The 10,168-nt window shown below is 29.6% G+C and overlaps 1 protein-coding gene and 1 long non-coding RNA gene across 3 annotated transcripts in view; one reads left to right on the forward strand and one right to left on the reverse strand.

Annotated features, from left to right (window-relative positions):
• LOC130451844 (uncharacterized) overlaps positions 1-4,406 on the forward strand; it is a 53,193-nt gene extending 48,787 nt beyond the window's left edge. Inside the window, exon 4 of the long non-coding RNA XR_008910797.1 lies at positions 3,614-4,406. This is a non-coding gene — a long non-coding RNA (uncharacterized LOC130451844). The remainder of the gene's footprint in view (positions 1-3,613) is intronic.
• LOC130451842 (solute carrier organic anion transporter family member 74D) overlaps positions 1-9,802 on the reverse strand; it is a 73,694-nt gene extending 63,892 nt beyond the window's left edge. The window contains exon 1 of one of the 2 annotated variants that reach the window (XM_056791153.1): positions 9,360-9,802. The gene's annotated coding sequence lies outside the window, so the exon portion shown is untranslated. The remainder of the gene's footprint in view (positions 1-9,359) is intronic. The other variant, XM_056791155.1, reaches the window with a different exon arrangement.
• Positions 9,803-10,168: the final 366 nt, after the last annotated feature.

A 10,168-nucleotide genomic window follows, 5' to 3' on the forward strand; every position in this document is an offset into this window, starting at 1 on the left:
AGTAAATTAACAAGTACTTTTGAAAGTACTTAGAGGAATCATTATTTTTACTAGAGACAAAAAATTCAAGTATCCAGTACGAAGTGATACTCCATATAGAGTTACTCGAGCTAAATAAATGTGCTCTAAGTATTTCGTAACTACTTCCAGTATAGAAAATACTTGCTTTCTAATTTATTAAGTACTTTCTGCACGAAGCCCATTGGCTCAACGCATATGAACGAAAAAAATTGACAAATTATTTCTTTTTAGTTAAAAGGTGGATAAATAATACATTCCTTGGTAGATACATCGGTGGAAGAGAAGTGATAAAATGGGTATATTCCTATAAAGGTATTTAAAATCTTTTGCTTAGAAAACTCTTGAATATTTTTAAAATATGAAAAGAAGAATAACAACTGAGAGTAGAGAACTTCAGACATAATATTCACCGGATATGCATATTTCAAAATTTTCTACATTTTTTGTTATAAGAATTTGATATGAATAAGAGTCTAATAATTTTGTATACCTTTATACAAAAAATTAGAGCATTCAAATTAAACAAATTAGAGTTTATGACCTGAATTAAGTAGGTGCAGGTATGGATATAAGAAAATAAATACTTTCATTTCTTCATTCATCGTTAATTGGAATCGAGCTTTTACAGTTAGTAATATTTCTTCGCATTATAGCCTAAAAAAATCTAAAATTGAAGTTCAAGGCCACTGGTAGCCTAAAAATAAAGAGAAAGCACGGAATTGATAGATAGGATCGATCCTTTCATTAAAAACGATCAGACTGAAGCAAAAATCTACAAAAAAATTATTTTCAATCATCGATCTTCTCTGCTCTGGCTTCTTCTATTATAATACTAGTTTCGGGTTTCAAAAAAATGACAAGTAGAGCAAATTAAATAGCAGTTTGATAACAGCACCATTTCAGCAAATGATTTACATGTTTTTCAAAGTTTTACAAGGTGGCATACTAAGCCTATTAGTGTTTATAATATTGGAGGATATAAGCGAATGAATATTTTCTGTTGATATAGAAAGAGCAGTAAACAGTTGAAAAATTCACAACATAACATTATATACACAAGAAATTCCACACAACACTGGACAAACCACAGAAAATAACTACGAAAAACATTTATTTTTGGAAACAACATACATTGCTCCAAAAACTTTGTGTAATCAATGGGTATCTTTAGATTTAGTCAAACTCACTGCAATTTTAGTCTTCAATTTACGAAATTTTAATTTCAAAAATAAGAAATTAACAAAATCTGTTATTCTGTTCAATATCAGTTTAAAATTTTGTTTTTTTACTTATGTTAAATATTTAATATTTTACTGTAATATTTCACATACTTCACCACAATCATCAATTAATGTTATTTACAGTAATTTTAATTTTTTTTAAATTTTTCTCATATATAGAATAATATAGTGTTTATATTATATTTATAATTATTTTAGTCTCCAATAATGAATATATGTACATGCATATCAAAAAGAATTCACTTTTATAATTAAATGTATGTTGTTTGATAAATATGAAAATTCAAATATCTTTAGCATTTTTACAAATGGTTCGAGTACATGAAAATAATATAAATAAAATTTATAAATCCATTTTATAAATTTCAATGTAACTAAACAAATTGATTTGCGGTGTTTTTTTGTATTGAAATGTTGCACAAAAATATTTTGTACGGTTAAAAGAATTTGCCTTGATTTTACCATTCTCCTCTATTGGTTTGGAAAATCAATTGAAGGTATACCTTCCTTATATTAAAGATCTAACATAATTTACAGAATCTTCAAACCCCACGATATTAGCACAATTTTTAATCCCAAACAGAATTTTTTCCACATCAATCCAGCAAAGATAGAATATCCAATAAACACCATGGAGTGTATGAAATCCCCTGCTTAGCTTATGACCTTTCCTACATTGGCGCGACAATTTGAAGTATTTCCGTCAGGGCAAAGGAATACTTGTTGTTTGTCACTAATTCCGATATTTCATCTACCCTTCCCCAACATCGTGTCCATAGCAGACACACAATCGATTTCAATGTAACACAAACTTCGCACCTCTTCACTCCTTCAAGAAGCTATCGAAATAGACAAACGTCCAAATTGTCTGAATACAAGAGACGATAGCTAGAGATTACCATCAACTTGAAAATATCTTCTTCATATATTTCTTTCCTATGCCACTTCGGCCTGCTCCAGTGCTAACAAAAATATTTTCTCCAAAATCCCCCGAAAAGCCGAACTCTAAGCACGCTAATAGGTCCCTTATACTTACAAGTCATAGTGTTAATGTTCACTTGTAAATGGTAAACATATTACCTTTTATTTCTCTTTTAATCACTTTCATATTTTTGTTTAAGGTTTTTTTATTATATATTTCCAAGCTTTAGAATTCTTATGTATTCATCGTCTGGGGCTGAAATTATTGTCAAGTACAATATACAAATATGTATAAAAGTTTAACAATAACAAAAATTACTTACATTAATTAGTTAAGAATTGTGGCGTTTCAAATTTCGTTGCTTCTTTTAAAAATCATCGATTTCAAAAATCAATATTCAAATTGACGCTCGATAGAAATATTAAGGTTATTGATTATGGTTGTTATAGAAATCGTTGTTCATTTCCATTGGTTACATTATAAATGACATTCAATTTTTATAGGTTATATTAGGCTAGGTTGTTGTGAATGATGTTGATTATTGATTGTTGGTTATCTGATTGGTGAGTGATCTCTTCGACTGACCAATGTGCCTTTTGTCACAATTTAAACAAGGTATTTCATATATGTACTATGTTTAAACAATTTATTGAATAGTGTTCAATCTTTTATTTTATTAAAAATAGATTGAATGTTAAAAGTTTGACTGTACGCTATCTTAATATTGTATTGTTCAAAGATTGCAGAAAGTTTAGGACGTCTGACGTGCGTTTCGATAATCAAGTTATCGTCTTCAGTGACTGAAGGTAAACAGTTTACGTTCAGTCTATGAAGACGATAACTTGGTTATCGAAACATACGTCAGACAGTTTAATTGTGAGTGTTGGTGTACTGGTAACGTGAACAGTGTGTTGAGTATTGGATCAAAAATTTTAAGAACTTCCTTTTTCATCTGCCTGTTTAAATTAATCTTAGTGTTACGTGGGTGATATGAATGATAATTGATATATTTGCCAGAGCTTATTGGTTTCCTATTCCAGTCAATTTTATTATCTTCCAATCAATTTTTCAGTATTATCCTTTTCTATAGTGAATTGTATATGAGGATCTAAACTATTGAAGTGGAATAGTAAATTATTAATTTCAATATATGGAAGAGATAAAGTTATATCATCTACATACTTTTTAATGAAGAATAATTTGAAGGGTAGAGCAGATATTACAAATTCCAAAATATCATCCATTATATAATATACTAATAGATGGTATACTGAAAACCCATTGGTGTTCCAAAGATTTGTTTTATTATTATTAGAAATTCAATTATTATTAGAAAAATATGTATTATTTTATCAATTAATATGAATTCTAATAAAGTTTCTTTATTAAGTTTTCAATTTCTACTTATATCACTACATTTATGTTGTAGAGCTCCAAGACATATTTAAACGGACATTGCTAAGAGGGATACTACATCTAATTCTAATAAGACGTAATTCTGTGATAATCATTGTTATAATAATAAGATTTTGTGAAAATTTTAGTTAACCAATTAGTAAGAGGTTATATCGGAGTGTTAATTGATGCTACAATTGGTCTAGCTGATACAGTAGGTTGATGAATTTTTGGTAAACAGTAGAATTTAACTGAAATACCGTTGTAGTTTGTTAATTTCTTATGAGTTTATTTCTCAATTTATTTTTGGTTGAAAACTTTTTTCATTAATTTATTACAATTATTAGTTGTTTTGAGACTTGGATCAATAGTAAGTTCTTTGTTTGATGTACTATTATATATTAGTTCTTTGGATAAATCTAAATATTGTTGTTTCTCCATAAAACTGTGACATTACCTTTGTAAGATGGTAAGACTCTTAAATTTGGATTTTCTTTTAAAAAAATTTTGAATGGGTGCTTTAGCTATAACGTTTCTTTCTTGTTCATTATATATGAAACTGGATATGTAATCAATATTAGCTAACATAGTTTTAATTGGAATATCTTTAGTTTATGTTTCTAAAACATCTCTTAAAATAATTTTTTTTATAAGTTTTTAAAGATGAAAATTTGAGAAAATCAAGACGAAGATAAACATATCAAAAAGTCTAAGAAATAAGAAATTAAATATGTACATACATATAACTGAGACCAAAATGAGAAAAAAAAGTAAAGTTGAGTAAAAGTTATGTAATGTAATATGTAATAAATTTCAATGTAACTGCATAATTATAAGTTTGTCCCTCATATCTAAACAGTTGGTACCTTTTCTATCTCCCACATTCTATTCCAGTTGTCTGTAGAAGTACTATGAATAATGAAGTACCTAGATATTAGACAAGCAGGGTTTGATAAGAGAAACACAATCTGAGGCATTGTGTTGTTTAGTGTCTGCAATAGACTAAGAGATGGTAGTAAATGGGGAGACAATATCAAAGCTAAGAAGAATATATGCGGAAGAAATAAAAACAGGATTTTTGGAAGTAGAGCCAGTTGTCGCAATTATCTAAAAGAGCAAAGTTGTTCCTTACTTATTTCTTAATAGATTTAGTTTAGACTCTTCTTACTATAGATAATATAGGAGATGCGGAAATAAACAATGTAAAAATATTGTTTATGTTAAGTTCTATTATTACACTTCGTCTCAATTCAAATTTATTGTGGTAAACTTTTATAATATCTAGATGTAATTCAACGTTCAAAATTATACTATATAATATCTTAATATCAAGCGACCAAGGTTAATATAAAATTCAATGTCACTATCACTGACTTAATTCATGGCCACGTGTATTTGGCTGTTTTAAAATGTAGGATATAGCACAAAGTTTTGTGATAGCAATTCTATTATAAGACCCAATATTAACCATATATCCACACGGTGAGTTCAATTTCGCTTTGTCTACAAAATTATAAAATTTTCTTTGGCAGTAAAATATATTTCCGCAACCTCTTTCTCTTCACAACCCATATCACATTTTAAATAAAACATTCCATTCTAATATTTCGATTAGTCTAGCTGTAATTAGAGGAAACTATTAGGCTTATTAACAACACACAATAATGAGCTATTGTGAGATATAGAAAACAAGACCTGAAAGATAAAATTGAAAGGAATGCGGCGTATCACTCGCATTTAACCAAAATATGATTATGTGACCTAGTTGATCCGCCGGAATTAAGATTTCAAACATGTACTCTAAAGACTGTGTAATATGCATGTAGTCCTCAAATATAGATCTAGATGCTGTTTTTCTTTATCATCAGACTTTTTAAATAATTTGTAGGTGAATTTTAAATAGAATGTAGATCGTTAAGATGTCACCATAACTTAAATGCAATTAATGCTTGCATTATTTATAACTAGAGCATGTGCAATGAAAAGTTTTTTTCCATTTTCAATTGTCACCCTAGAACAACTAGGAACTCCCATACCTATATTTCAGAAAACCAAAATAAATAACAAAATCTATACCTTGAAATTAGAGCACGTCATATGTACTATGTAATGACTAGAGATGAAAGATAAAATTAAATATTTATCCTGATTTTGCTGTGTATAGCGGTATCATGCAATTTTCAAATTATAAGCAGAAGAGAACTTTTTGAATTTTCATTCATAAACTTTATTTACGTCTAGATTTCCTCTTAGGAAACGAAAAAATAAGCTTTCCCACCACTTTCCTTGGTCTCTATATCTCAAGTATATAGCATTAATAAATTAAATTATTTGTAGTTTTATTAGAATTTACAAAGTAGAGCTATAAATTTTACTTAAATTATTTAGATCTTTTTTATCATTTATAGATTTTTCAATCTTATGAATGTGAACCATTTCTAAAAATTCCTTTTTTCGTGTACTAGATTCCGTTTCAAGAATTTTTGAATCTTTATAATTGAATTTATGTTTTTTTTTGATATTTCATGGTACGTTAATGCAGGTCTATTTTTTTTATCGTATTGATGACCTCTTAATCTATTTTCTAAATACTGAGAGGTTTGCTCTATGTAGACAGCGTCACAATTAGTACAAGGCACTTGATATATCATATTACTTCTTTTGCTTTTTGGTGTTTTAGATTTTAATTTAGTGAAATATTTGGATAATGTATTATGTCCTTTATGACTTATACTAATATCATATTTATTGAAATAATTCGATAATTGTTGGGAGAATCCTTGTACATATGCAGTTTTGTTTTTAAATTGATTGTAGTATCTGTTCATCCTTTTCTTTTCATCATTTTTTCCGGATAATTATTTTCTTTCAATGCAGTTTCAAGTATTCAAACTCCTTTCACCCCATTATCTGATTATTTGAAAAATATTTTGAAATATATATATATATATATATATATATATATATATATATATATATACACAAGCAGGTCGTCGAACAGTCAAATTTTTACCTGTTGCTGCAAACATATTTTTCTATCTATGATAAAAAGACCAACAATTCAGACAAGCATTTCCTCTAATCAAAGTGCTCAATGAGCTCATTAGGATTCCTTATCTTCATGAATTCAAAATCATGCCACAGCATAATGTGTTAGTTTTTACAAAAACAATATATTTTTACTCCATTTGGTAAGTGATAACGATTAGCAAGTAGATTGTATCATTGTGTGGAGGTCGGCGAAGGTCATTTCGAACATTTAATTAGTTAATTTAAATTTGGTAAAATGTTAAGTTTTTTGTATTATTCCCGATATTAAAAGAGAGAGAGAGAGAAATGCTTTATTGTCAAAAAATTGTTACAATTTGTAGACAAAACCTTGTAAAAACTAAAAAACAAACATTAAAATAACTAAATAAAGATACAAATACAATAAAATTTCAATATAAAGAAGGAACCCACCATAAGTAACAAAGTTATAGGTAATAGTAATAGGTAATAATTAGTAAATAAGTTCATAGCAAAAATTAAAGCAGTGTGCAGCATGTTCAAAATTAAATATTATTATTAGAATGGAAGTCGTTTACAGAGTAGAAGGCACTTTCCAGTAAATATGCCCTCAAATTATTGCGGAATACGGGAAAAGATAATCGATTTAATTTCTATTGGCAATTGATTGTGCATTTTTTTGCATTGTAAATAAAAATAAAAATTTATCATATTCAAAATATTTTAAAAATTATTTCGCAAAATGCAAAGTTGTGTAAAGAAATAAATTACAAATGACATAAGAGCCTAACCAAGAAAGTGAGTTTTCCTATTAATGAAAAAAGGCCTTACACTTTGAGGAAAACATATATTGGCAACAAGTGAATCAATATTTCAGCTATTTTTCAACATAGCCACCACCAGAATCGAAACACTTGCCTTATCGTGGGATCAACTTTAATATCTCTATGTCGTTTGTGCGAAATTGCCAAATCACCGACCGGAAGACAAGAATTTTTTGAGGATTAACCAAACACAAAAATCGTTGGAAGCAAGTTTAGGGCTGTAGGATGGATGACCAAATAACTCCCACCCCAATTCCGTCAAATAGTTGCTCGTGCGTCGAGCCGTATGTGGACCAGCATTGTTATGGAGGAACACGCCATCTGTAGTAAGCATTCCACGCCTCTTGTTTTGACACGTCGCAATTACCAGATTGTTTCACGCATTGCATTGTGCACTAAAGAACTTCATCACCGTCCAAATATTGCAGACGGAGAATAAAGTAAGAGCTTCCCTTTTGGACTATTGCTACCACTATAGTGGAACGAGGCGGTATCTATCCGCTAGCATATGATTGATAAATCATAGATCTGTTACGACACGATTAGTTACGTTTACATTTAAGGATAAAAAAGAGCGTACTTTCTGGATGTACATCGTATTCACACTCACCGATTGAACAGCGTCAGAAATTTGAAATTTCTCGACGTTTCAGCTTCCACTTTGAAGTCATTATTAAAAGAGGACCCGATTAAAGTAGTCATTTATTCAACGATAAGAAGTGATCCGATTCCGTGGTCTCAATCTGCCAACTTTATGCATCGAATCATCCCTTTCGACCGATTCCAGAATTTCAATCTGCTCACTGGACATTTTTCTATCTCTATAGCTTCTTGAATTATTATTATTATTTCTATTGAAATTGACAGTGTGTTCTTATACTTAATACGTCGAAGACCACCTCGTATTTATGAGAATTTAAACTTTTTTTTTCCAATTTCAATACGCTACTGTAGTTATTGTGTTACAAGAAATTTGGAACATTATCTAATACGTCCATGTGACCAATGACTCTCTTAGGTGACTAAACAAAATCTAGTCTTCACTTATAAAACTTTTGAAACTTCTAGACCCCTATTTTTATTTCGAACGTGATCTTTTGAAGTTGAGTAGAAGTGTTCAACCGCAGGTAAAAAACTGGAGGAAACAGACGACAAATATTACTAAATTTCTACTACCATTTTTTTATTTATGATGTGAATGAAGCTCATGATAATTACTGTTATAAATAATAAAAACAGGTTGAGAATAATTACTAACCACTATTTATCATCAGATTGCTTTTGGAGAAGTGGCTGTTAATTAATGAAATGAAAATTATTCCAAAATCCATTGAGTAACGAGAGAACATTTCAAATTACGATTATGCAGAAAAGAAGCTAATAAAATAGATATGGACTTTTACTCATAGATAATTTAACATTTGATTAGGATATGGCACGTTAATAACATAAATACATATCTATGTTGGTGTTTACGCGAAACAATTCAGTGGTAGGTAAAATTGAGTGAAAATTAATTTTTTTTTAAATTTACATAAAGATAAAATATTTTGTAATATCAGTATATTCACAGAGAATAACTGCAGGTATTTTTTCAACATTTCTATTTTATTATAAGCACTTATCAATGTTACTTAAAATACCAGTTATTTCAGCATGCAATGTTCCAAAATTAAGAGAAAAAGTTTTTGGATTCACATACTGTGTAAATAAAAATGAACGACTTGTTGATTTTGTATGGTTTATTTACTGAATAATGGAAAAATTTGCTGCTATTTTTGTTTTATGATTATATTTACTTAACAAAAAAGTCAGACGTCTGTAGATAAATAATATATTAAGCCGGCTACAAATTGCAATTAGCAGATGATTAAATTCGGATCACGGTACATTAATGCAGAAAATGAGAGTTTAATACAACGAAAGTAAAAGGACGGAGATTCTCACCTGATCACTCGTATAAATGCATAACATTATGGGACTGGGTACAGAGCAGAATCATGAAAATCTACTGTCGAGACATTAGCATTGCATGTAGACATATATAAACAAAAGCAATGACAATACTAACGCGAATCCCGAACGACACAGACTGAGAAAAACATGAGCGACAGTGTCTAAATAACCAACACCGAATATGAACACAGATCACTTTCTCCCGTGCGCCGTAGTGGTACGAATACGATAACGCAAACGCAAGCGGGATAAACTATAAAATAAATACGTAAAGCACCCTCTCTTAGCGGTGCTTCCCAAATACTGTAACTATGCACTGTCGTTGGCTGTCTGGTTATTAGTGTTGCTGGCCACATTTAACACTGGTGCTTCTCTACCTACTTCATTAGCATAGCCGAATACACCGCTGCCTTTGCTTCTGCCTAACATAATCCAAGTCGGCACTTGTCCGTTGTTGCAATCTCCATCGAACTTATTTATAAAGATGGACGGTGACTTGTAAACGGTATATTTTCGATAACATACGTTACAATTCACATTATTGAAATAGACGACTAGACAGACCGCCTTTAATATAATCTATTTTCATGAGTTTGGCATTCTGAAACTTATATAGATTATTATACTCTATTTGGAAAGAGCGTAAAGTAATAAATGCTCATCATAAATTCTGAAATTTTTAGTACGGTACTTCACGTCCAAAATTTGAAATATTTAAATATGCCAATGATAAAAAGTAACTGGACAGAGATATATAGATTATACAAAGTTGCGCGAAAGTACGAAATAAAATGATTACT

This window comes from Diorhabda sublineata, chromosome X, assembly GCF_026230105.1.
Source record: "Diorhabda sublineata isolate icDioSubl1.1 chromosome X, icDioSubl1.1, whole genome shotgun sequence".
Taxonomy (NCBI): Eukaryota; Metazoa; Arthropoda; class Insecta; order Coleoptera; family Chrysomelidae; genus Diorhabda; species Diorhabda sublineata.